The sequence below is a fragment of the Colletes latitarsis genome, chromosome 9 (genome assembly GCF_051014445.1).
Source record: "Colletes latitarsis isolate SP2378_abdomen chromosome 9, iyColLati1, whole genome shotgun sequence".
NCBI classification, from domain to species: Eukaryota; Metazoa; Arthropoda; class Insecta; order Hymenoptera; family Colletidae; genus Colletes; species Colletes latitarsis.
The window spans coordinates 23,831,560-23,858,384 of record NC_135142.1 but is presented as its reverse complement, the minus strand read 5'-3'; the positions used below and the strand labels follow the sequence as shown (position 1 = coordinate 23,858,384).

The following is a 26,825-nucleotide window of genomic DNA, read 5'->3' as shown; positions in this document are numbered from 1 at the left end:
CGCGTGTTTATTGTACATATTCCAAGAAAACATTTTCGTTTCATAATAGATTGTCATTTATTGAGAAAACACGTCTGATACACGTCGATGAAAACAAAACATTGTTTCGACTTTTTTAATTTTTTTTTTCAATTATATCGATCCGCATTCAACCGATGGCATTGTTTCGAATTTGGTATGAACATTACTACGAGAATGATTACAACACACGTTGATTAAAAATAGAAAGATGGAACACCCTCGTAAACATAAATCATTCGGATCATTTAATTTTAATGCAACGCTGTGTGCACATTCGTTATAGGTATTCATTACTGAGTTAATTTGTATATTTACAAACGATGCTCATATTCGATAATAACAAAGAAATTGAAGAGCTGCGGTTTAGGCGATCGATATGCATTTGGCAGCTTCCCCTATTCAAATCTTTTGAAAACGCTCTCAAGCGTCTATGCATAAAATAAAGCATACAAATTAATTTACTGTCGTATAAATATGTTCAAAAATTAAAATTTTTATTATTCAATAGCCCATTGACTCACAATTGAAGAACTGTTTATTCATACAAGTATAAATACGTTCAAAAATTAAAATTTTTATTATTCAATAGCTCATTAGCTTACAATTGAAGAGCTGTTTATTCATACGAGTATAAATTTAAAAGAATTGTATACTTTGTGTACGTATAAATCACCGCGGAAGTACTTTTGTTCCAGCTTTAAAAAAATAGAGTAAAATTCACTGCGATAGAGAGTTAGCCCGAAAAATCAAATTCTACGACCAAAGTTTCCCCTCCGATGCACCGATCGTATAATGAAAAGCGAGGAAGCGTTAGCGTGACGATTTTTCATCGCGTTTCTCTGGATTCAAACCACTGGCGCAACAGTGCAAGCGTTTCCGTTGAACAAGAATAATGCGGAGCTTGGATTCAATAGGGAAACGCTGTGACGGTTGCTCGTGCTTTCTTTCGACTCGGAATGGTGACGTTGACCGACGTGAAATTAGCTTTGCGGATTGAAGGAGGATCGAGTTCGGTAGATGGAGTGGTAACCGCACACCCTATAGCAAGCATTATCTTGTTCGCGATTTTTGTGGATCGTCCAAAGGAATTCTTCAGGGAAGCGTTGGGTTACTGAAGACATTCTTTCGGACTTTATTGCAAAACGAAAGTGTCGTGGTGTAGTGTCTACATAGTTGGCAGTGAAAAGTCGAGGACAGGTTGCATTTTCGAAAGTGTAGGATGACGATCGCGAAATGGATTTCATGTTGCACGTGGATGCATACTATCATAACCCAGTTAATAGATTGGTAGTATTAATTTGGAAATGAGATCCACATTCATTCAATTTCAAATCGATTCTATTAGATCCTGCTCTATCTCGATAAAAGAATATTTAATGCTCGTAATTTTCACCGAAAACCTTCGCAACGAAATAAAGATTTGCAAACAAAAATAATTTGATATCCTAAACATTCATTACTGTTATGTTGTATTTGAAACTTTATAGTGATTATAAAAAAAAATTGTTCTTCGATGTCATATCACCAAGTTTTTATTTTATGCAAATAATAATGCCAATTTTGAAAGCAGGAGAACAGTCTTGGAGTATTATTGACTACGAAGAATTAATAGATACAAAGAGAATTTCAAATGTTGAAAAATTTGTGATAAATATACTTTGGAGATTAATCGGCACGTTCCATCGTATTATCTGTTCATAGTTGTGATTCAATGTGAAAATTAATCCGTCGGTCGGCGTCGACGCGACTCTCGCGGAGAATTTGTAAGGGAAAGCTGTTAAAACTCGACCGATGATCGACAGTCGTTGAAAGCGGTCTCGTTCGCGTAATCAACAATTTCCCTGACAGCGTTGAGTCGGGGCCATCGAGTAGTTCAACGTGAATGAAAGTCGCGCCACGTCGATTCAACCTCCTCGAGCATGAACGCCAACGTTCGAGGCGGTTCAGCGAAGCGGAACGGCGAGATAAGTCGTTCGTCTTTTCATTCGTCTCCTTCGGGTCCCTCGGGGTGAACCCGGAGAACCGGTCCCTTAAGTAACACGATTCGACCAGAAAGTACAGCAAACAGGAAGTAGAACTAGACGTTGCATTCTTTGTCCGTCGCGACGCCCAACGAAAATCTCTTAAACAACATTTTCTCTCGAAGACGCTGCTCGAGTTCTATCACGGTTGGGCAAAACGTAGTTTGATTGCACTTGCCACGATATTACGCATTAATATGTAATCAGATTACATTTTGTCGAACTCTGCTAGTTTAGTTTCCAAAGTGGAGACTCTTTTTTTTCATCTATATGGTATCTTCACGATGGAAGTTTAATGTAACGTAACAAAAGTTTAATTAATTACTGGGTTAACTAGAAATTTAATTTCCTTTCCTTTTTGAGATTGCACAAGATAAGGGAATCATGTAATAGTTGGTTTCATCTAGCAGACAATTAATTTTAGCGAAATAAAAAGCAACTACAAGATGTATAATTAGTTTGTTCTCTTTTAATAGCGTCTACGTCCTCATAAGATGACGCTCAAGGGCTTTTTCCATCCCTCGTCACGGCTCTGCAATTAAAGGAATCAATAGTATCTTTTTACAGCTTGGGGAGAGACTCGGTTTCTTTCATACGCAAGTTAGATTAATGAATTCTTTAACCAAGCCAGTGAGCTTTCCGCGACAAACGTTCGGGAAGCTCGAGCACTCGAAACAGCAGTTCGTTAAGCACCGGGGGCCGGTGATTATTTCGAGGAGGAAAGTAAAACTTGGCGACGCGTAGTAATTTTCTGTAGTTTCCCCGGCACGACGGTACAGTTAAAAAGAGTCGAAAGAGGATAAGGATTGCAGGGATGCGATTGAACAAAGTTTGTCAGAAGGCCGTCTTTCCCTTCGACTCGGAAATCTCGCGTCAGCGTTGCGTCGCGGCCGCGCGAATCCTCGCGGATCGATAGATCGAAGATAAAGGCGCCCGTCGTTCTATTCATATTCGTCGAGATAGGGTCGCGCGGCAAACTTGTAAGCTTCCGGGAACGGCGCGGGAAAATGAGCGATGATTGCTCTCGTTAGGGCGCAATCGGCCGTGAGGAAAGCGTCCGAAGACTTCCTTTCCTTCTCCAAATTCGTGACTGCATCGCCGCCGACCGAAAAATAACAACCTTTGCTGTGTTGCTTCCAGTTCCCTTTATGAAACTTTCCACGAATTTCGGTCCTGAAACGAGACTCAACGTCTTACTCGTTTAATCTGCGATTTATCAGTTGGAGAGATTAAACTATAAACGATGAGAAGTTAAGATTCGCATTACGTATGTAGTATGAACGTTTCTACGAGAAAGATGGCGAAAAGAAATATTGAAAATTGTCGAAACGAGCACACTTTGATTAAAAATATGAAGCAAAAGCTAATGGAACATTTTTGTAAACATAAATCATATGGACCATTTAATTTGCATGCAGCGCTGAGTGCACATTCGTTATAGATATTCGTTACTGAGTTAATTTGTATATTCACGAATGATACTTATTTTCAATATTCCTTTTTTTCTCCAAATTCCAAATTCGTGCCTGCATCGAATTTCGGTGCTGAAACGTCTTACTCGTTTAATTTGCGATTTATCAGTGGTTGGAAATTAACCCTTAAGTGGATTATTGGGGCCACTGCAGCCCTCTACAAGTTTAAACTAATAATTATTTAGTACATGTCAATGTAATTATTTGAACATATATCTAATCCTTCATTAGTTCATTATTTTTCAAATTTTTTAAAGGAAGATGATTTCCATTTACCAATTTGGTAAAAATCAACATTAAGTAAAATAATTGAGATTGAGAGTCTACTTATGGGTTAAACTATTACAAGGAGAAGTTAATCTAATTAGAGTGAAATAGTTGTAAGAGATTCCGATCTGTGTGCAATGTTTGCAACCGAATGATAGTAATATTGTCTTTGATATGATGTACGATAGAAAGTACAAGGCGGTGTGGGAAGCAGAGCTTTGTTACGTTGCTATTAAGTCTTACCTAAAACAGCACCGAAAGACACGCTGAATATTCACAGACAGACGTGTCTATGCGAAGTTGGGTTGAAACAGAGGGGGGAAGCTTCAGGATGAGGGTGTTAGCTGTGTGCTTAAACGGAAGAGTCCTGGGAAGCGAACGAGTAAGAGATTGTAACAGTTGCGGTGCAGCTATGAGGAGGAACCAGAGAATTTGGCGGAGTGAAATATAGGAACGGAGGGATACGGCTCGTGCGTTGCAGGAGTTGATGGCGTGAAATTCGGAGTAAATGTGTATTATGCTGCGTAGATACGAAAGTGTTTCGTAGGGGAAGGCTATATACGGTAGACCAGCGTGTCTCAGCCATTTTTGGCTCGTTGCCCCTTCGGAGATTTATTCCTCTCAATGGTCCCACCCCTCGTGATTAGTTGCTAAAAATAATACTATTCCTATATTTGGCGTATTTATAGCCCTTTTAAATACGAAAGCAATAGTTTACACAACCTCGGTATAAGACTGGCTCACGAAGGAGAACTCGACCATCGATTTGTCAATCGTGTCACCACCCATTTTAAGCGATTCTATATTTAAAAGACCTAGGCACAACACGAGCCAGAACTGTCTAGAAGTTTGTAATGCGTGGATATTCCACCTAAACATTATCACGTTTCAGAACAAATTTTCGTCGTTTGATAGTCTCTCAGAAAAAGACGTTTTGTTTGTAAACAGTTTTGTTAATATTGCTTTGATCGAACAAAATAATTTCTCTATAGAGTTCTAAGTTTATCTTTGAAGCTACTTTCGTTATTCAGGCTACCAAAATTTTTGCACGAAATCCTGCGGGCCACGGTTCTCCAGCTGTGACCACAGATTATAATCAAGCAGATTGAAATCTGAACTTCCAGAGGGTCAGTATTCGGCTGAAATGAACTCCGGATCATTGTTCACCAGCTACTTTTCGGTTACTTTTACTTCATAAGTTCGGGCAAAATCTTGTTGGAAAATCCACCATTCCCTTTGGAAGAGAGTCATACTCGGGAGTTTTACTACCTCTTTCTGCACATCCTTTTTGGCAGACTTTGGCCCCGGTTTTAGCGGCTTTCGCGGAAAAAGAAAGACGCATCGCGCTTTGGCGGAACGCTTTCCATAAAACGATCGCTGGCTTTAAAATAAATTTATATAAAAATTAAATTTATTTACGCGTTCGTTTAATTCGTACACGCGACGAACGAACAAGCGATAATTTCTGTTTGTAACTTTCGCGGTTGATCGAAGAGATGAAACGAGCAACGCGAAAGGCTCCAATTCATAAAAGAGTTCCTATCGATTAGCTACTTCGCGGTCCCGTTCGTCGAGTGCTTCTCCCTGAATTAATTATGACTGCTCACACAGATGTTGAGGAAACGTTGAGTGAACTTTTAAGTAGGTCACGCTTCCGATTCGATGGGAAATTTGGTAGGAAAATTGATTTCGGACTCGGGTGGCTTATACCCCATGGCGGGAGCCGTCTTCCAAGAAACTCGAGACGCGGTACGGTGATAAATTTTTTAACGTTCAAGGCGTGTGGTAATTTATAAAGATTACGCGAACCGGTTGCGAAATAATCTTCAACGTAGTCGAAGAATTACTGGGGCCATTTTACTAATTAATGTTGCAGCGCTATAACATTACTCGGTTAATATTCTCTCGAGTCGGAAACTTCTCTCGTCTGCTTACATTTGTTCTAATAATTGTACTAAAAATTAAAAGGAACTGAATTTCGTGAAACCGTGTTGTACTTATCGCGAAGAACTACAGAAACCTTTTGGGCGATCCACCAAAGTGGCATACATCGAATGAATTTTTAAATTTTTTGTAAATTTACTTGTATAGATTATAATTTCAATTTAATTTTGTGTCTGCCTTTGAGTAAATTTGCTCGTAGTTTTAACAAAAGTAAATATGCAGGGATTTGCCAAACTGTAATTTCTTCTTTTTTAGTTACGAGTATAATCTTAATATAAAGTTATCCTTTCCTTATCTCCGCTATGCAAATAGTGCACTGAATTTGTTTTTAATCTAGTTGAAACATAGACTCACATATCGGGTAGCATATAATTTACTTTAGGGACGGTCTGCTGGATTCCCGCGCGCCTACTTAAGGGTTAATTTCCTTCTGTTGGTGCAAGGAACACTTATGTTCTCGTCAGAGGAAATACGAACATTGGATTAAAGGATATGAACTGTGTGCACACAAGACTAACAGTTTTACTACACGAAATTTGAGCCATTTCTAAAGATTCGAGCACGAGAAGTCTGTATCTTAAGACGATGCACTTAATCTTGTCCCTCATCAAGCTTCTTACTCTTCAAAGATATCTCCCGCATCAAAGAAAACAAGAAGAGAAAAAGAAATTATTATTTCTATTATTTGATCTCGTACATAAAACGGAAACCACAAAAATTTCTATAATCGAACGGACGTGTCCCTCGGCTAGTTTCGATAGTAGACGTTTCAGCTACATAAACGATAAAAATAATCTACAGGGAAGCCTCGATTGTCTGCAATGGTCGACGAACTGGATATTCGAGTGACCGATTTTTCCAAATAATTAAGCGATCACGTTCCAAAGTAAAAATAAATCGAAACAGTTTTAATCTCTTCGAGCATTTCATACAACGCTCTCGACCATGTAATTTTAATTCTGTTCAATGTAAATACATACAATACCTACTTCGTGCATTTAGCAATTAAAACACAATCTCACTCTACGATTTCTCACAGGCATTATGATTAAATATTTTGTACAAAATATTTGATCGTACAAATCTCCGATTTACCTCAATAAATTAATTTTGTATATTATTGTTGTTTTAATGCTAATAATATATAACTATACTGTTCCTAATTAAAAAAATTTTATTGCTCATCATGATTGTATTCATATCAAAGAGGATCGTAATTATACCATGCAAGTAATAATGCTCGACAAGAGTAAAAATGTTTGAATTTATTTCTACTTTATAAGAATTTATTTCAAATAGTTTCAACGTAAGGATAGGTTATTTATCACATGGTATTTCGTAAGTGAACCGCAACAAAAATGGAGACACTCTTGCAGTCTTCCCTATTCTCCATTCTATTTTCCCCTGTCATTCTGAACCGCTGTTTCGCATATTTTTCTTATCGTGGCTATTTCAGGTGAGCTGCTTCCGTTCTCTGCTTTCTACCGACTCAGGCCTGTTTCTAAAGCAGCGAACGCTTCAACAATAACTGGGGACATTATTTTCAGAAACGTATTCTTCTTGCTTATCCGTTTGTTCAGACTATGCTTTTTCGTATTTGCATAAATTGCCATACATGCGGAATCTTTATCATACGTTCCTCGCGAAATAATGGACGTTCGACGTTCGATAAAAAAAACAGAAAGCAATGGCGACGAAGAAGCGCAATTTTTTATATTAATTTCCATAAACAAGAAGCGTTAAAGTAAATTATTCGAAGCGCTCTGAGTAGAAAATTGCTAAGCGCAATATCCGTTTAAACTTCGATCGACAAACATTACGCGACGGAAAAATTAATTTTCTTTTTATTTCGTTTCCACGTTGGAAAAGTTTCGTGAAATTTTTGCCGGACGCGATGTAATTCGATAGTCGCCGACTCAAACGACCGTTGTTCACATATGAATTCAGCAGATTAAAAGCTGCGAACGTATTAAAAGGTAAAAGTCGCCTTCAACATTTACTGCAAACGTCGACCTATTCTTCCTGCGTTTCTGTCCTCTATATATATATTTCCTTTTTTTATCAGTCACTCTCGCAGAAAGCTCAGCTTCAAATGTGTACCGGTAACTTTCTGTGACAGGAGTATTGATCGATCGCATATACGTAGAGACGCACATCAAGCGGCACGATTAAAATGTAAATGAAAGCTTCTGTCGGTTAGAATAATAACGAGCTGGTAGATACAAGGGTTATTTCGATAGTAGTGGAATTGTGCTAAATACTGCTCGCAAATTGCCAGTTAATTCCAGCAATAGTAATTTACCACGAATAGAAAGGATATTACATTTTTTAATGGACACTGAAATTTAATTGTACAAATAATCAAATTGTACAATTAGACATTTCAGCTAGAACAATATAAATCCTCTGTTTTATTTTTTTCGACCGATGTTTATTCTTCGCCACGTTTCAGAGTTCCCCACGCTCGGACTTTTGTTCCTTCATTAAACGGCGCGAATTAAAAACCAATTTGGCTGGGAACATTGACGGATGACCAGCGCGTTTTTCTTCCGCCAGGAATAGTTAGCGACTCATTCGGTCGATGATTATCCGATTTAAGACGCACCACGAAGATAAATCTTCGACTCTGCAACATCAGGACCGTTTAGACAAAAATCCGCGCCATTAGCTCGCGACACGAAGACAAATGTATCCGATTAAGTCTTTTCCTGAATGATCAGCCGAAGCGTCCCCGTAGCGTCACACTACAACATCCAATTAAATCGGTATTTCGCGCGGATAAGTCCGTGAATACTAAATTTCTTTGATCCCCTTTTAACGTAGCACTTTGTAACGCAGCACGAAGGAATTGATTCCCCTGATTGAATGATCAAAGTCGCAGGACAGAGGAGCTTCGTTTCAGTTTTATAGATATAGACGAAGTTTGAAGATTGCGGTCTGTCGGAAGATTGAAATTCCGTCGTTCCAAAGTTTCGGCAAGAGAGGAAATGAAATTGAGGTTTCGGTTATCGAAAAACCTTCGAAACCGCGAAAACTTTGCCGAAAAATTATATATAAAGATTACAGTCACCGAGATTAAAGACTCGAAGACGCCGAGAAATACTCCTTTCTTATTATTTTTTCAAAAGTTTCCGCAATGTATACGTGTAACGAAATACACGTTCACAAATAAAATATAGGTTGAGCGTGTGGATGTACGAGGCAAGGTTTTCTAGATAAGCCTTACCAACGAGTACACGAGCAATCCATTACGAAGCGACAATAATTTTTCACATACCATTTTCAAAATTACTGGCTAATCCGTTCGTGACGAAAGAGATCACTACCGAGTTTTGACATGAAGTATAAATCCAAGCTGCGTACGTTCGTGCATATTTTAGATAAAAAGTGGGGCACAGACTGAAATTTCCTTTGTCGTTAGAGGATTTTTAAAATTTTCATTTCTTTTACGGTCCCATCGACTGCTTTGTAATCAGCGATGAAATTTCTATATTTCTTTTTACGATTAATACGGTTGGGTGCTATTACTGAAATTTGAGTTGCAATAATGCTCTTCGTGCTCGGAGGTAATATTTGAGTGACCTCGTACTTATGTCGTAGAGAGATACTGGTCGATAAAAATCTTGTATTATGTTGCGAGTTTTTGTTTCTTGGCAGTGGTCCATATCGTGCTCCATTCTTTTTTCAAGTTGCGTTCTATCTAGGTTATGAGGTTTTCCTTCATTTGGCTTAAGTGTTGTCCTTTCTTTTGCGATAGAGCGTTTTCGTTATCCGTGTCTTAATGGAAAGATACCCAAGCAATACGTTGTTATTGTCGGTGAGTTCTACGTGGATAGCTCGTGTATTTCGATTTAAAGTCTTGCACAACGACGATGAGAAATAATAGTGTAACTAAAAATATTCGTAAAATTGAGCTTTCTTTTGTAGCGTCCAACCATTTGCAACCCATTGATCGTTCGATGACTGTATTATAGTACGTGCAGTTATTGTCCAATTTGGGATACACAACGATACAAATGTTATTCGTCGATTAAATTGAACGCAATCTGATATTTGCGCAATGGTCGGTCTCGATTGGTGCTATTTTAACGGTTATGCGTCACAGGCATGTTTCGATCGCTTTTCCAGACAGTCTCACTTGGAAACTTCGCATCGTGCATTGGCTCGCATAGCAACATCATTTGTCTGCGTTTGCCTCTGCGCAATACTATGGACACGGCCCAGCAACGTGTTAACGAGACAACCGGATCGTTTCGATTCATTGTCACACGGAAACGCGTCGAACGATCAGCGCATGTTACCGACGCGCAGTGGTCGGAAATCCTGAAAACGTGGTCAAAATTAGAAACGGTTTTCCGATTTGCATGAAAATTGGTACATAAGGGTACTCAGAGCCGTTGAATCCGATGGCAGAATTCCATAATCGAAAATCACGGATCCATTATGACTGGCTCGAGCACCAACAAGTTATCGCACGCAAATTCCGCGAATGAGGATTTTTTTAATTTTAATCACTCGACTCAAAATTCATCCGTTCGAAATTAATATTCATTTTTCAACCGTCTCCGCGGGTCGAAAATATCAATGTTTCACGGTGCTACAATTATAAGAAAGGGAAACTTGTCTATCATTATTGAGATTGCCTGCAATATAAAATAAATACCAATTTATCTTTATTGGCGGTAACTGTGAGTCGTTATTCCCTGATTCTACTTCCTCCAATTTAATTTCGCTCCTTTCTAATGCTCTCTTGGAATCATACGGGCACGCAGGGTATAAATCACAGTCGTAAGTCCCTCCATTACCATTCGTCGCGTTTCCCAGTTATTTCAGCTCGATCCCACGGGACCGTCGCGCCTGGCCCGTTGAAAATCTCCGGGCGAATTGCTCCGAAATCGAAGGCACGCCGAGAAAGGCGAGAGAGACGGGAGTAAAAAGAGGAAATCGCGGGCGGCTACCGGGTACGAGGTCTCGCGAATATTGGGTTTACGTTGCAGATCCGATTTTGACGATGCAGTATCCTCGGTAACGTCTCGTGGAACGCGCGCCCAACCTGCGAAATAAATGGAACACCGAGAAATTTATGCTACGCGGGACGAAAGACGGAACAAGAATAGGTCCTACGCTTGTCGCGTCGCGCTTTACACGCCGGGGTAATTTATAACGCGAGTACCGAAGCTTTCTCTCTGAGAACTTGCGGGTTATCGAAAGCGAGTTTGAAAGTGAAACGTGGCCGGGGTTTAGCGAGAGAAATTTATACCCCTTTTCTTATCCGATTCCTGCGGTTGTCTTCCCTGTTTCTCTTTTTTACTTCACCACCTGTGCGAGGGAAAAGTTTCCTAATCGAGAAAAATTCTGAAACAAACTCTTCAAACGAACGTTTCAAAAATATTTTGTTATCGAATGGCACTGGACATTTTTTTTCTTTGAAACGAATTACAGGAAGTATTCGTTTGATAAATAAATGAGAATTATACGCGAGCACGGCTATCAAAGTGATTTATTTAAATATGTCGCTGCTCGAACTGTGATTCGCGTAGAATATTATTAGTTAAAAAGCACAATTTACCTGCGAGTTTCATGGCTCGTGTAATGGCATTTTTGCACGCGTACGATCGGCTTCGGCGACGTAAATAACTTTCCTGCACGTAGTCGATGTAATTTATTTGTGTGAATATAAACCGGGTTAATCGCTAAATTTTTTTTCTACGCTAAAAATATTCTACTGTAGTCAATTTATGGTAAAATAATATTCTTTCGAAACATGATTTTTAAAATAATATAATTTGTGGATTGGTAATTCTATTTATGGAATAAGAAAATTATTTTATTATCGAGAATGACTCACAGAGTGTGGAGACTTGAAAACTATAGAACTATGAGTTATTAATGTAGCTTATAGTATACATCACGAATGTGGGATCGAATATTTTATTTTTTTAATCGTGTTTCCATTTTTAACTGCAGCAGCGAACATCAAAGTTAATTTTTACTCAGAATTTGTCATAGTATCAGATACTAGTAGTAAATAAAATTAGTCAGCGAACTTTGGTGTATCCTGCTAAATAAAAAATAATATACAGTATTCGATAAAGCCATCTGGATGTAGTGGCAAAGGAATTCTGCTGTTTGCAAGACAAATATGTACAATATTTTTACGTTTGTATGCCCGTTATACCAAACGTTTTCATGCTTTTAATGCATATATACATAATTTCCAATCACGCTTTCGTGACAAACGAAACAAATAAAAAATACGTAAAAGCATATATCCAGTGAAAAGAATTCGAACGTATGGCCTGGAGCATTATTATAATAGAAATAGCTATTATCAAAAGAGTGGCAATGCTCTGAAGTTCGATCGATTTGAAATCATGATTTTAATAAACACTGTATTCACAAAAATACATTTACCTCGCACTTTTCAAACAACTTCATTATTTTCAATATATTTTCGAAAGTATCCATCGAGAAAATTGCAAGAAAATCGATTCCCTCGAAGATTCGCGTCAGAATACAAATCCTTGTAAGCGTTCCTAAAATCTAGCGCCACTTTTCGTAAATCCCAGCCCACGAGTGCCTCCTAACGATACCATTCTCGTCGCAGTAAATTTACGACGCGCTATACGTCGGCAGGAAGTTCGAGGCATCGTTCTGTCGCATCGCGTCATAAATCCCATCGATCGCAGGAAGTTTTAACACAATTTGCCAGGAAAATCTCGCGCTGAGGATCAGGACCACGAGCGTATTCGTCGTTCCCGTAAGATCGTGCGAGGCGGAAGCTAGGCGGCGCGGGATCTCGCCGGGAGATCTCGATTTCCTTCCCGACGAGTGCTCTTCTCTCGATGCACGATTTCACAAACCCCACGCAGCACCCCGTGGGACGTCCTTTCACTTTTATTCGCCGATCGATCGGACCGACGCCCCCGCGCGGAGCCAGCCTATTCACGGGCCTCCTCGAAGGCTGCATTAAAAGACAAAGTATATATCGACGCTGTTGCGACATTTGCAAGTTTATAGTTCGCCCGAAAGGCTGGCCTGGAATGGGCGAGAACCGTGGAGAGAGGTCGACTTTTAACCGGGGCTCGTTACACAAGACGATCGCGCCAACCCTCGAGAAACTTGTTCGACCGGAGCAAAAATTTCCAAGCTCGTTTCGAACTCCGATGCTCCGCGGCGTCGGATAGTTTTATTAACCCTTTCAAGGACGCTGACACGCAGACAACACCTCGAAAGTACAGTCAACGAGAGTGTTGGATTCGAACAAATTACAATTTTATTTCGTTTAAGTGGACTCTCAATCTCAAATGAATTATTTTACTTAATGTTGATTTTTACCAAATTGGTAAATGGGAATCAATTTTCCTTTAAAACATTTAAAAAATGATGAACTAATAGAGGATTACATAAATTTTCAAATAATTATTAGTTTAAACTTTAAATATTTATATCGTATGATTCGACTGTGAGATGCAACAAAAAATTATATATAAAGGGTGTGGCAGAGAAAGAAAAATCACATTTTTTATTTTTGTTATCAGTATCGGTTTGATTAATTTTCAATTTCGAATAAAATAATGCGTCCCCGAAGAGGATCACGCGTTATCTTCCAAGCAGATATCGCAAAAGATTCCGTGGCAATTTATGCTTTTTTTAAATATCTTTATTCTGACCAATTCGAACAAAGGTTTCTGCGAAGATCATACTTTCGAACGGTCATTGGAATTTTATAGAGCGTTATTGATATTTGAATATCGTGATTTAAAAGATAACAAGATGTAGTGCGATACCACGTGCCAAAAGTTTCTTTTAAGAAATAATAAACACTTTTGGGTATGTAACGTCAAAGTAAATGTGAAAATAAACGTAGAAGACAGTAAAAATAATAATAGTTGATATAGTCATCGGATAGGGGACGAAATGCCCTTTAAAATGAGCGTTTGTACGAGTCGATAGCGTAATTAGTTCCCGAGATATGACGATTTTAGTTTCAAGTCGATGCGGTGGCTAGTTCCGGAGATATAAGGGTTTGAAGTTTTGTTTACGTTTCATTGTAATCAATGAACTCGCGCGCGTGAACATAGTAAACAGTGCGTAGTAAATTCTTGGAAATACTACGACTTCCTGGTCACGTGACTGTCTCGACTCACGCGCGACAAGGAGGTCCAGTACGACGCGTCAGACGGAGACAGAGATAGTCAAATTAAGAAAAATACCCTTTTACATAAATCACGATATCTCGAAAACGGAAAGTCGGATCGCCAAAAACAAAAAACCATTTCAAAGAGGAAGCTTTGCCGCTTCTAACAGTGGCTCAATAATTAATAAAACCCTAGTAGTTTTGGAACTGCACGCGTCTAAAGTTTTAGTATTTTTAATACGAGTTAATAGGCCTTTCCCAGGCGGAGAGCGCTATCGTAGTGGAAATTAAGAAATTACCCTTTCACTTAAATTACGATATCTCGAAAACGGAAAGTCGGATCGACAAAAACCAAAAGCCATTTCAAAGGGGAAACTTTACCGCTTCTAACAATGGCTCAATAATTAATAAAACACTAGTAGCTTTGGAACTGCATGCGTGTAAAGTTTAACTATTCTTAATGCGCGTTTTTATACTATTTTAAGTGAAAACTGAAGATTCTCTCCTTTTATCTTTGCTATATATTTTCTATACTATAAGAAAAATGAAGTTAAATGGCGCTAAAGTAACATTGTATGCTAGAAATTCTAAACGAAATTTAAAAAACGGACATTTGACCGGTCGTGGTAGATTTAGTGTTAAAGTTAAAATTTTGTATGACTTCTTGCGTAAGATAAGAATTTTTTTTCAAATTTCCATCTCATCGAATACGTCACCCTTTACTTTCGATGATGTTCAGACGTATTGTGGGCATCCTTTCAACTGTTTCTAATTTTGTATTGTATCGTGCTTCTTGTAGTAGTTGGCAAATGTAACCTTCCGACGTTGGACAGAGCGATTGAATATTCCGATCGAGCTATTCCCATAAAAACCCAATTGGGTTCGAGTCTACTGACTGTGCTGACCGTGTTATATGCTTCACGATTCTGTCGTTTCTTCCTACAATAAGAACCCTTTATACAATTCAGAAGAGTGCTTAGGATCGTTATCTTTGTTGTGTAATAAAATTTCTGCCTATTAAGGGGATGTACCCACATTTCTAGGTAATTTATGGACCATATTCGGGGATATTTTTACGAACAACTATGAATCATGCGTAGTCAACTTTTGCACAGTTAATTGTTTATTCGTTCACTAGACGAACATAAATTTTTTTTTCCTTAGTGCAGTGTTGAAAACTCACTTTTGGCCATCCAAAACAATTAAATCAAATTGTACAATTCCGTTGTACGTTTTTTTTTTAATTTGTCAAAAGTCGAGGAATTGGAAATATCGACATAATACTAGTACAAACAAAATTTCCTGTATCTTTCAAATCTGTATAATTCAAGCAATGTTAAGACTTCTGCATTAATATTTTATCGAGATATTCTCAAACCCCTCACCTTTCAGAATAGACGTATAACAAAATTGATGTTTTTCATCCTGAAAAATGGGAATATCCCCTAACTGATGACTCAACGGTACGGCGTGCTGCCCGAATATTTCCCTATAGTTTTCCTTTTTCATTATATTTCCTATTTTTATCTGTTTCCCTACCCCAGCTGTTTGGGAAATATCTCCCCCATCCCCCGTCGTAGTTGAGCCGTCACCGTGTTTGATAGTTGGCATAATACACTCTGACAACATTTTTTTGTTCTACAGATCGATGGACAATGTTTTTCGGTGCGACCCAAATACTTGGAACATGGATTCATCAGTCCAAAGAACTCTGCTCCGGTGCGCAGATGTTCAATTCACGTGACTTTTTGCCCGTTCCAACGACATTTTATGATTTTCTTATGAAACCAGTCGTTTCTTAACAGTTATACGAAAGTTTGAACCTGTTTCAACACAGACATAGACAATAGATCCAGTCTATTATCATTTATTTCTGAACAAATTTTCGAGACAATTAGGACATTTATTCTTATCATTTCAACTTCATCATTTTTAGATTATTACAAAGTGCTCCTCGTCTACTAAAACAGACTTCATAAAATTACAGATTTAATGGTTTACTGGTTATATATTTTGTGGAAAATTATTCTTAATTTGTACTCTGTTCTCTCAACAACCAGTGTACTTGTTTGCAAGGAGCATCAAAAAGACATTTCCTTAATATAAACTCAAGACGTTCAAGAAGTTTCAGGAAGATTTGAAATTAAATCATAATTCCACTTCCTGGTACAAAGAAAATATAGTAAATTTACAAGAATAATCACAATATTTAATAATTATTTTCATTTTGGAAACTTTCTTCTTAACAGCAGCTGGCATTAAAATTAACGTTATCTTCGTTTCTTTTTGCAATTAATTTCTGTTCTTCTTTATACAATTACATAATACCGTTTCAGAAATTTTACTTTTTAGATGCATTTTCACAGAGCAGCTTTATCTTGAAACAGGCCTGTCAATTTTACAAAATTCAATCAGTTCATTAAAAAATTTAAACCCTGAGTACAATAGGATATTCAAATATATTGTAAAATGATTTTTGAAACACGACCATTCTACATGAAAAACTATACTGACGCAACTTTTTAACGAGCAGCTGCCATCGTTAATTATTCTTTCTCTATTCCATTGCTATGCGACTCTTTGTGCGCGAGAGCCGATAAAGGACGATTCAATTAAAATGTGAAACGGTTATCACAGATCGCGCGTCGCATCGGGTTTTGGCTTTCCGTTAATCTAGGTATTTTCCGAGTTCGACGGATTGAACCGGAAATGGGAAAACGATCGATACGGAAAAGTATTATTGACGTCCGTGAGCAGCTTCGAATGTTTTAGCCGCTGACTATGAAACAGAACATGGACAGCTAGATGTTCTAATATTTCAGAATTGATAAAAAATTATAACTAATCTTTCAAGACTCTTATGTCATTTTTTTTGCGACCTATAATAAAGATATTGTAAAACAAACATTAAATTCAATCTAATAAAGTCTTCCGAAGACTACTCAAATAAACCAGGAGTGAAAGTAGTTGTTTCAACTTTAAACAGAAGTTTCAGTTATATTCATTATTCAACGTTGAAATTAAATTTGCCTGTCAAATTGTCCCGCGTGAGTGTAGTTACTCGAAAATAGTTACGGTTGGTTAAACCGACAGCAAAATGGTTATAATTGCAAAGAGAATGCGCTTTTCTTGTTCAACTATTTGCCACTTGCATAACGCGTGCTTTCATTCGCATAGTTTCGAGATTTCTGTTTCTCCGTTCTTCTATGCGCTCGAAACTCATCGTACGCGAGAGCGCGATTAATTTCAGAACCGAATTTCCTCTAGTCCAATTCTCAGCTTCTACGACATGTGCTTTTGGCATCCCCGATACCCGTAAATTCCGAACTCTCGACCGTTTCGTTCCACTTGTTAGGCTACAATTTCTCCGCCGGTATAATGGCGACGCCAATTATTAATTCGCGTTGGAAATACTATCTCGTTCGCATTGAGCATCCAGACAGACACTTTAAACGACAATTTCGCGGAAGCATCGAGCAAAAGTAATCGAATGAAACGTGTAAGAGCATCCTAATTCTTTGTACCAAATTGGAATAAAATATTGTTTTCTTCCTAAAACCATCAGCTAACATAAACTTCGATTCAGATTTTTTTTGCATTAAATTTGAACAAAATACGCGTCTATTTTCCCGTGTTCGTTCCCTTTTTAAAGAGCAATATTTTGGTTCCTACACCAGCGAGGAAAAATCCTTATGGTGTCGAGATTATGGTTGATGCCGTGCCAGTCTCAATATGCTTGAGGAATTGGAATAGTGATCTCGTGAAGTTTGCATGGGATCCGATAAACTGACGCTTGTTAAACCTTTTTCACTCGCGACTTTAGAAAAGCTGTATGCACTATGAATTTAACGTATCTAGAGCAACGACAATTTTAGGAAACAATACACGAGTTCTGACAAGCAAACTAATATATTTTATAACGCTATTCGCTATGACAGCCTGTTTTTTAAATGCAGATACTTAAAAATAATACTACACATATTTCATGTCTACTACGAGATTTTAGGAACCTATAAATTGATAGCATATTTGAGAAAAGAGGCACAATTTTTAGTCGTTCAATAATTTATATTCGCCATAAATTTTCCACACGTCGAGAGGTTAACGAGCTATCGACCTTCGTAATTTATAAAAACTGTCAATGATGACCCTAGAACGTCTCTGCAGCGTTCACTGTGAAAGGAAATGCATGGAAAACTCTCTCGACGCTCAACGTGTTAAATAAAACATCCACCTAGCTTTACGACACGCCATTTTCGATAAAAAAGGAAAAACGAGACCAATAGTCAATAGTTGGAGAAGTATTTCTTGGTCAAAATTAAAAATTCGTAATTCGATTACTTACAGCAATTTATTTTTAAAAGGTACAACTATAAAAGACTGTAACAATCGAGCTATTATAATTTATTTTAGCAAACTATCCAACTTTCTGATTGCTCAAATCTCTGTTTATAAATTGAATGACTACTCCCATCGAATCTGTATCTAAGGATGAATTCGGTCCCAATCGCATCATCGTTGCTCTTTGAAACTGCACAGTCGATCACTTCTACTTGCAATAGCATAATTCTCCTCGCGATAGGTTCCAGATTTCATTATCGAACTTGAACAGTTATTTCCATTACATTTATTCCGGAGAATCTGTAACTCTTTTATGAACGAAGCACAATTCCTTTAGCACTAAATCGTTTAAAATGTCTAACTGTTCCACGTGATCTATCGATAGACTATTACTTATAGTACCTATACAGGGTGTTCGGCCACCCCTGGGAAAAATTTTAATGGGAGATTCTAGAGGCCAAAATAAGGCGAAAATCAAGAATATCAATTTCTTGACTGAGGCTTCACTAAAAAGTAATTAACAAATTAAATTAAAAAATTTCAAATATTTCTGGAAAAATTATTTTTGGTTGCAAGGGTCAATTATAAGCATTTTTGGTGAATAGACATATCCCTGAAATCCTACTCACTTTCGAGAAAAAAATTCGGATAGATGCTGAAATTTTTTGGCAAAAAAAAAATTTTTCAAATCGTTCTGAAAAAAATTATTTTCGGTTGCAGGAGTCTATTACAATCATTTTTTGTCATTACGCATACCCCCGAAATCCTACCCATTTTCTAGAAAAAAATTCAGTGCGGGCGGAACTTTAAACGTTAATAACTTTTTAACGAAATCTCCATCAATAAATTAGTATTCTTGATTTTCATCTTATTTTGACCTCTAAAATTTCCCATTCAAATTTTTCCTAGGGGTGGCCGAACACCCTGTATAGTGATATTTCACGTAAAAGACAGTAGAAAATACATTGAAAATTCTAATTATTGAGGAACGTTTCGAGAAAATGGAGACAATTTCTATAAATATTAAAGTGAAATTGAATTGGCCAAAAAATGGCGGCGTTTCGAGCATTGTGCAACGAAACGACAATGAAAGAGTACGTCAGGAGATGTTGGGGCGAATAGTACGTGACATCCCTGGACTCCGTGACCGTGTAAAAGAAGAGCGAAGGATAGGAGAAAAAGCGTCGTCTATTTATAAAGCATTAACGGAGAGTGGAGTTTAATCAGGCTCACAACTCGCTCCGCGGTGCCTCTATTTATTGCTCCTTCGTTGATCAATACGTTAAATGTTGGGATACAAGCGGAGCCATCCATTTACGCGAGTGAGTATTTCGGGGTCGAGTGTCGATAAAAGTATACTTCGAACGGTCGATGTTATTGACGGCACTCGAGCGTCTCGCTATCGCTGGGAGACGAGAGAGATGATCTATGTCTGATCTCGCGGAATCTTATTTCAACAAGGTTTGTTCGTGCGCGAATCCGCGGGTATCGAACGCGAATTCTACGCGCGATTCTATCCGAAAAGATAGGTGCAATCTCTAAGAGGACGTCTCGCGACCTCGGAGGGCGAGATAGAAGATGTTGAACGTAGAGAGATACGAATAACACGACCTATTAATGGTTTCTCGACTAGAGGAGCAAGGATTAACAACGATCTCCCAATTCTTGAAATCCCAATTCCTGCTGTTTGATTTTTTTATAATTTTATATAGTATTTAAATTGCTTATCGTGGCTTAAGGGTTCTGGAATATTACAATATCTTATAAAGAGGCGAAAGAAATTTTTGAGTTCCAAAATTGTATAATGTTTATCGAGAAATATGGCGTAACATATTGTAGGTACACGTTGAAGGCCACGAGAAATAGCAGTTTAATTCGTCAGGTTGTTAAACACGGTGGCTTCAAAGAATCAACGTCAAAGGGACGCGTGTAATATTACCACCTGAGCCGATCATAACGAGGGAGTATGGTTTTCAGGCAACAGTGTTTTTTGCCACACGTTTGAAGTATGTTAAAAGAGTCGGTGAATCGTTGGATGCTAATGATGTAATGGCAATTAATTCAACGGAGGATGTACTTCAACGTGAACTGCTTATCGAAAAGTTGCTGTTTACCAAGACTGGTTTGGAAACTCTAACCAGTACGAAATTTATGCAATTAGTGGGCTGGTGTTTAAAAATATCTGGGAAATCTATTTGCACGTGACGTGGTGAAAAAATTGTTGTCGAAACGGAATGTAGAAGAAGAAATCCCGAGGTTAAAACTGTGTCGCGAATCGGTGAATTTTCGCGAGGTGAAATTGTTGGAGGATCAAAGGAAGTTAAAGCATCCTACTGGATCATATTTAAATATGCCCCGGAAACAATTTTGCGATTATCGAACGCTCATTCTCCGCTTATGAATTAACATCGAGAGAAAATACTCGTAATTTATTTTAATCTACATTTGTAATTATTAATTATAATATTCGAATCGTAATATTACTGCACCCATCGGACGAATAAAAATAATAATAATTATGAAACGGTGATATTTCCAACGGTAACCATATGGTACTTTGGACTATAAAATACGTTTCACTCGTGGCTCTGCAATTAGTGTGCGGTTTTCCAGGAATATATTTAAGTTAAAGCAATTATAGTTGCAAGGGCACACACTTCGCTTAAAGTATGACCAATTCTTTCATACAAAATTTCTTAACAGATATCTAATTTTCTTCCTGAATTCTTTCTGGAAGAGTTCTCGTAAATTAATTTTCAAAAATAATCTTTCAATATCAAAGATAAATTCGCGTACGCTTTAAACATTAATTAATCGCATTTAAGCAGTAGCAACTCCTCTCGCGATACGCATTATAACAGATTTATTTAAAAATATTAACCGTTTCTGCGGATAACTAATTATACGATGAATTTATCGATACCCGCTCCAACAGCCACAAAATTTTAATAAGACAATAATGAAAATGACTTTTCAAACTACGTAATAAATCATTCGTCGATCGGGACTTAGCAAATTTAATTTGAATGTTTCAATAAATTAGCGAATTTAATTTCGGAACATTTAACTTTGTAGTCCGTTTCGAGTATTCGAAATTCGTTTACGCAAATGCGATCAAACCGTATAGCTATTTACGTGTTTTATTAGTTTCTGAATAATGCATTTATAAATTATCGACGAGTACGTTTGTCCGATAATGTCAAACGTTTAGTTTTTTCGGTTTCTCGCGCTCAACTCTATCGACATTAAATGCTTCGATAATACGATTATGAATCGTGACAAAATATACATCGAACTACGCATTGTCGATCGAAATACAGTAATCCTCGTTTCTGTTTCAGGTATGGTCGCGTGTCTACTGACTTCCCTTGACGTAAGTTGCATGAAAATGCAAATCGTTGCAGTCCAAACTTGTTGATCCATAAAATAGTTCATTATTTATTTCCTACCTAGTTTTCGTGTGTTTAAATGTCGCTTTAGAATTCCAAAAAGAAAAAAAAAACATGAACCATATTTTACTCAGACTATACTCCTACTCAGCGATACTTCACGCCGGAGTTGCTTGATTTTCTCGACTCATTAATTTTATTTCCGCGAACGCTCGCGAAAAAGTGATTCGAATTGCCTCCGATTTGACGCAGCCACTTAGCCCGCGTCGTACTTATTTCGCGAGGTTCAATTGCCTGGTGTGAAATTACTGAACGACGCGTCCCACGAAATCCGTTCAAATAGCTCGAACTCGTTCACTTTCGCGGGTTAATCGTTTTCTATGCGTAACACGGACATAATCAACATTCCATGCGTGCTCTCGCGATATCAAAACGCACGCAAATGACAAACCAAACGCACGCGTTATCAACCACGATGTTCGTTGACGCGAAATGAAATACAAAACGTCTGTTAAAAATTAATTCATTATAATTGTTACATATCTTTGAGTGTTGTTATACTTACGATTCTATATATTTTTGTATTCTTAGTATTTAAAAAAGAGAGGACTATTTAATAGTATTTAATCGTTGTTGTTTCGATAGATTTTAATTGTTTACAACAAAAATAAATCGAGTGTCCGACTGGCGAAATTACTATACAGGGTGTTCGACCACCCCTGGACAAAATTTTAATGGGAGATTCTAGAGGCCAAAATAAGACGAAAATCAAGAATATCAATTTGTTGATGGAGGCTTTGTTAAAAAGTTATTAACGTTTAAAATTCCACTCGCACTGAATTTTTTTCTAGGAAGTGGGTAGGATTTCGGGGGTAGGTCTATTCACCAAAAATTATTGTAATTGGCCCCCGCAACCGAAAATAATTTTTCCAGAACGATTTGAAACTTTTCAATTTCGCCGAAAAATTTAGGTACCTACCCCCTGTCGATTTTTCTTAAAAATTCGTTTTTCATTTTTAGTAATTTTGTTTGACGCCCTACAGAAAAGTTGTCTAATACTTTTTTGTGGGTACCCATGAGCTCTGCTTCAGAAAAAAGTTTCATTGAAATATATTCCCTATTGTAGGAGTTATGGCTGTTTGAAAATTGGACCATTTTTATGGGGTTTTTCTCATTTTGCAGGGTCAAGGACCAACTTTTCGAATATTTTTGCGATTTGTACATATTCTCCATCAAAATACGCGTAGTTTGCTTTTTTAAACATTAAAATCATCCAATCCGTTCAGAAGTTATGACATTTTAAAGATTCGCATGAAAATTCGGGCAGACATTTCTGGCCAGAAATTATATTGTCGGTAAGGAATTTTTTTCTCGAAAATGGTTAGGATTTCGAGGGTATGTCTATCGACCAAAACTGATTGTAATTGACCTCCGCAACCAAAAATAATTTTTTTCAGAACGATTCAAACATTTGAAATTTCAGGGAAAAATGTCGTGTATGGTCAGACATTAGATTTTCGATAAGAAATTGTTTTCTCGAAACTGCGTAGGAATTCGGGGGTGCCAGTATTCACCAAAAATGATTGTAATTGACCCCTGCAACCGAAAATAATTTTTCCAGTACGATTTGAAATTTTCTAATTTAATTTTTTAATAACTTTTTAACGAAGCGTCAATCAAGAAATTGATATTCTTGATTTTCGTCTTATATTGGCCTCTAGAATCTCCCATTACAATTTTTCCTAGGAATGGCCGAATACCCTGTATACGGTTTGCAGAATTTCGTCATACCGTAACGAACAGGGTTACCAACTTGGTCTAAGAAACTTCTGGGAGTTTACCTGAGAAAATGAAAGGGTTGTCAGATCTGGTAGCAAATTTGCATGCAAGACAAGTAATACAAGATTTACTGCAGGTAATTCGTGCAACCAAATTACAGTTTGACTAAAGATGCCTATCTAATAAAGTATGAACTGTTTAAATTTACAATTCGTCACAGAATGCAACACAGTAGTCTCAGTTAATTTCTCTTTTAATCAAATTGCAAGTCAACCGGGAGTACTTATTTTAGAACAAACAATTAACTATGCAGACGATAAAATAAAAATTTATTGAGCATAAAATAAAATCGATCGCGTTTCACAAAAACATTTTTACAGTTTTTTCCGCAAACCTTACGTCGCCGTTAGTTTCCAATTTTAATTACCGGTTCGTGAATTTTTCACGGCGATTTCGAAAGTACCAGGAGCAAAATTGCGATCGCCCTAATTATACCCGCGACACGGTAGCAAAGGGCAAATTGGCCGGGAGCCAAACTAACTTCGATGCGGCCGATCAGGACCAACGAATTGCACACCTCTTGGTTCACGCTAATACTCTAATTACTCGGGGGCGGCGTATTTTCCCAACAAAGATAGCGGGAATGTCGTCCGTGGTCAGCCCCTCGGAGAACTCCTGGCGCAAAAGTCGTGGCAACCTTCGCGGCGTCGAGGGACCGCGGTACAGTTCCTTTCAAGAAGTCCATTATCACTGAAAGGGCGACGAGCATTCACGCGAAAAGAGACTGCCTCAAACGGGCTGCCGCGCGTCCAGAGATAAGTGCTCCCGAAAAAAACATGGGAAACAAAGCGAAGCCTAAAAACCCAATACGAGTATCGCGGAAGACGGGGGAGGGATAGCGTGGCGACAGAGGGGGGTGGCTCGCATCGCAGCCTCTATTTTCCAGAGGCAGCCCATTAATACGCAGCGAGTAAGTAAAAAGTATTTCACGGCGCAGAGGAGTCGATCCGCAGTGGAGGGAAACGGGCCACCGACGAACCAGAGGGAGTAGCCGCTGGATGAAAAGGGGGGTTGGTGGTCGCGATAGTTGCACAGGGTGCGCCAGTAATCGTAGCGCGACCGAAAAGTAGGCGATTACTCGTCCAAAACCGAGTCGAAAGTATGAAACAATATTTGCGACCAATAAGGGGATTCGTTTTCGAGGGAATCAATTTTCAAAATCGTTCTCCAACGGGAGCAATAGAACTTTCAATCGAAAATGGAAACTATTTTGAAGTACTTTCGACGTACAATATCATTTAAATTACCGCCAAGATTGCACGTATGGAGAAAGTATGATAAATCAAATTTTCTATTACTCTAACACACGAATCGGATTGTATTTTGACAATAATATGTGTGATATAGATCGTCAACGGTTTATGGTTTGTTGAAATAAACGAGAGATAAATGTAATGTTTCCATTGTGTATCTGACAAACAGAACATTTAACAAATCTGATAACTATTCGCGAATAAAACATAAATGGGATCCTATATCCAAACACCAATTATTCCATTTGTTGAAAATGGGTTCCACGAATAATGCAAGGATTTTCGGGCTGCCCAGCAGTGCGTATCATGGACATTAACAACTCCTTCTCCGTAAGATACACATTATAGTTTGGTGATCGATCGCGTGATGTTTAAGCAGCCATTGACAAACATTTGTTCGCTGCACGTAGCCGCGTTCTAGAGGATTCTGTATTCAGGACTTACGATATGCATCCATTATATTTGGAACTATAATTCCGAGTTTTAATCCGAGGATTAGTATTTGCACCCTACGTGATTTTAATAATGTGTGAAATCTCCTTTGTTCTCTATAACTTCCATCGTTTGTTTAGTTAACGAAACGTAAAAATCTTTAATTTTACTTCACGATAAATTGTACCGTTCCGTTTTAATACATTCTTTTAACTCTTTTATATTTTCAAATTGCTTTCCCTTTACGTACAGGGCTCTCGATAATAATCTCCAACAATTCTCCGCTATATTTAGATCGGGGCAGCACGCTGACCGTTTCAGATCAGGAATTTCTTTTTGTGGAAAATACTCTTGCACAACTTTCGCCGTTTGCACGTAATCTTATTGGAATATGCATTCTGTATAGTCACTAATTTTTTTTTTTATTAATGCAAGGTAATTAGCTTTGTTTGTTTTACCCTGAAGGAAATTAATTTCTGTGCTTCCTTTATGTCCACTTATCATGCTAATATCGTTATTTGTCCAATCATTTGGCGTTTGACGTTTGTTGCAGATTCTTTATACGTGACATGATATCAATATTTTGTACAAAATATTGATTTAAAATGATATAAAATAAATTAAAACAAACAAATTGTATTTTAATGCCCTGTGTCTTTTTATAAATAAATGTATATTTTTCCTTATTGCACATGGTTATCCGTGATACAACGTTGACTCTGCGTGACAAGGTATTTCGAAACTGGTAACCTATAATCTCCTGATCCGACAAGCATGAACATTGTTTCTACCCCTTGGCGACACCACCTTCGGGGGGTTATTAGATCGAGAACAACCAGTCTTCTCATCTTTTCCGAATCATAAAGGGACAGGTACTCAAGGACATTTCTTGACCCAAGTATATTCGATTGTAAGGACGTTTCCTCTGGGGTCTCTCCTTCCGAACAGAGTCTATTATTATTTGCCTCACCCTCCTAGGGACGAGACGCTTCTCGTGAAATGACAATGGAATAACTAGTTTTGCTTCGACTGAAAAGTGGAAATAAACTATTGCTGACCATCGTGAAATGATTCTACGTTGCAGGAATTTGACCCCAACCCCGTACGGGAATACAATTTTTAACAAATTATGGATAGATGTTGCCGAACAAAAACATTTCAGATAGAACAGTACTACTAAAAAATGGCGAGCTTATCTGATAATTCCATAGACCTCAGCGGTGAATTCGTCGAATTTCACATGTTTTCCTAGTCTTTTTCGTTCATTAATTTTCCAATAGTTGCAATTCTGAAACCGAGCCGTTACCGAAACCTGCTAAAATTACATTGTAACGTAACCGTACGTTTACTCTTATCATTATATTTTAAAGATGTACCGTGTGTTCATAACAATTACGACACGCTCCCTTTCGCGTTAACGTACGAAAGGCCGCCGGAATGTTAAGTGGTATAGATTTTCAGTTTGCCTTTGCAAAATCGCTTGCTTTTCGGTAGTGCAACGATTGCTGCCGCACCCTGTATTCAGCCGTAAAGTTTTACAGCATCCTCCGTGGTCGCGTCCCGTTAACCCCGTCCCTCCGCGTCGCGTTCGCCCGCAGAAATTCGCCATTGCGTTCCTAGTTTTTTTTTCTCGTTTTTTTTTTTTTATTTCACCCCCTTTCTTTCCTGTATTTCACTCTTTGTCTCCTTCCGCGTCCTCGTCATCC

General features: G+C 38.0%; 1 protein-coding gene and 1 long non-coding RNA gene across 6 annotated transcripts in view; one reads left to right on the top strand and one right to left on the bottom strand.

The window, feature by feature from the left end:
* Window positions 1-26,825, bottom strand: part of LOC143345579 (uncharacterized) — a 191,851-nt gene that overhangs the window by 95,072 nt on the left and 69,954 nt on the right. The window lies entirely within an intron of this gene.
* Window positions 1-26,825, top strand: part of Task6 (TWIK-related acid-sensitive K[+] channel 6) — a 175,254-nt gene that overhangs the window by 81,345 nt on the left and 67,084 nt on the right. For 3 of the 5 annotated variants that reach the window (XM_076772892.1, XM_076772890.1, XM_076772889.1), the window contains one exon: window positions 21,548-21,579. The exons of the other annotated variants lie outside the window; for them this stretch is intronic. The gene's annotated coding sequence lies outside the window, so the exon portion shown is untranslated. The remainder of the gene's footprint in view (window positions 1-21,547; window positions 21,580-26,825) is intronic. 5 annotated transcript variants of the gene reach the window in all.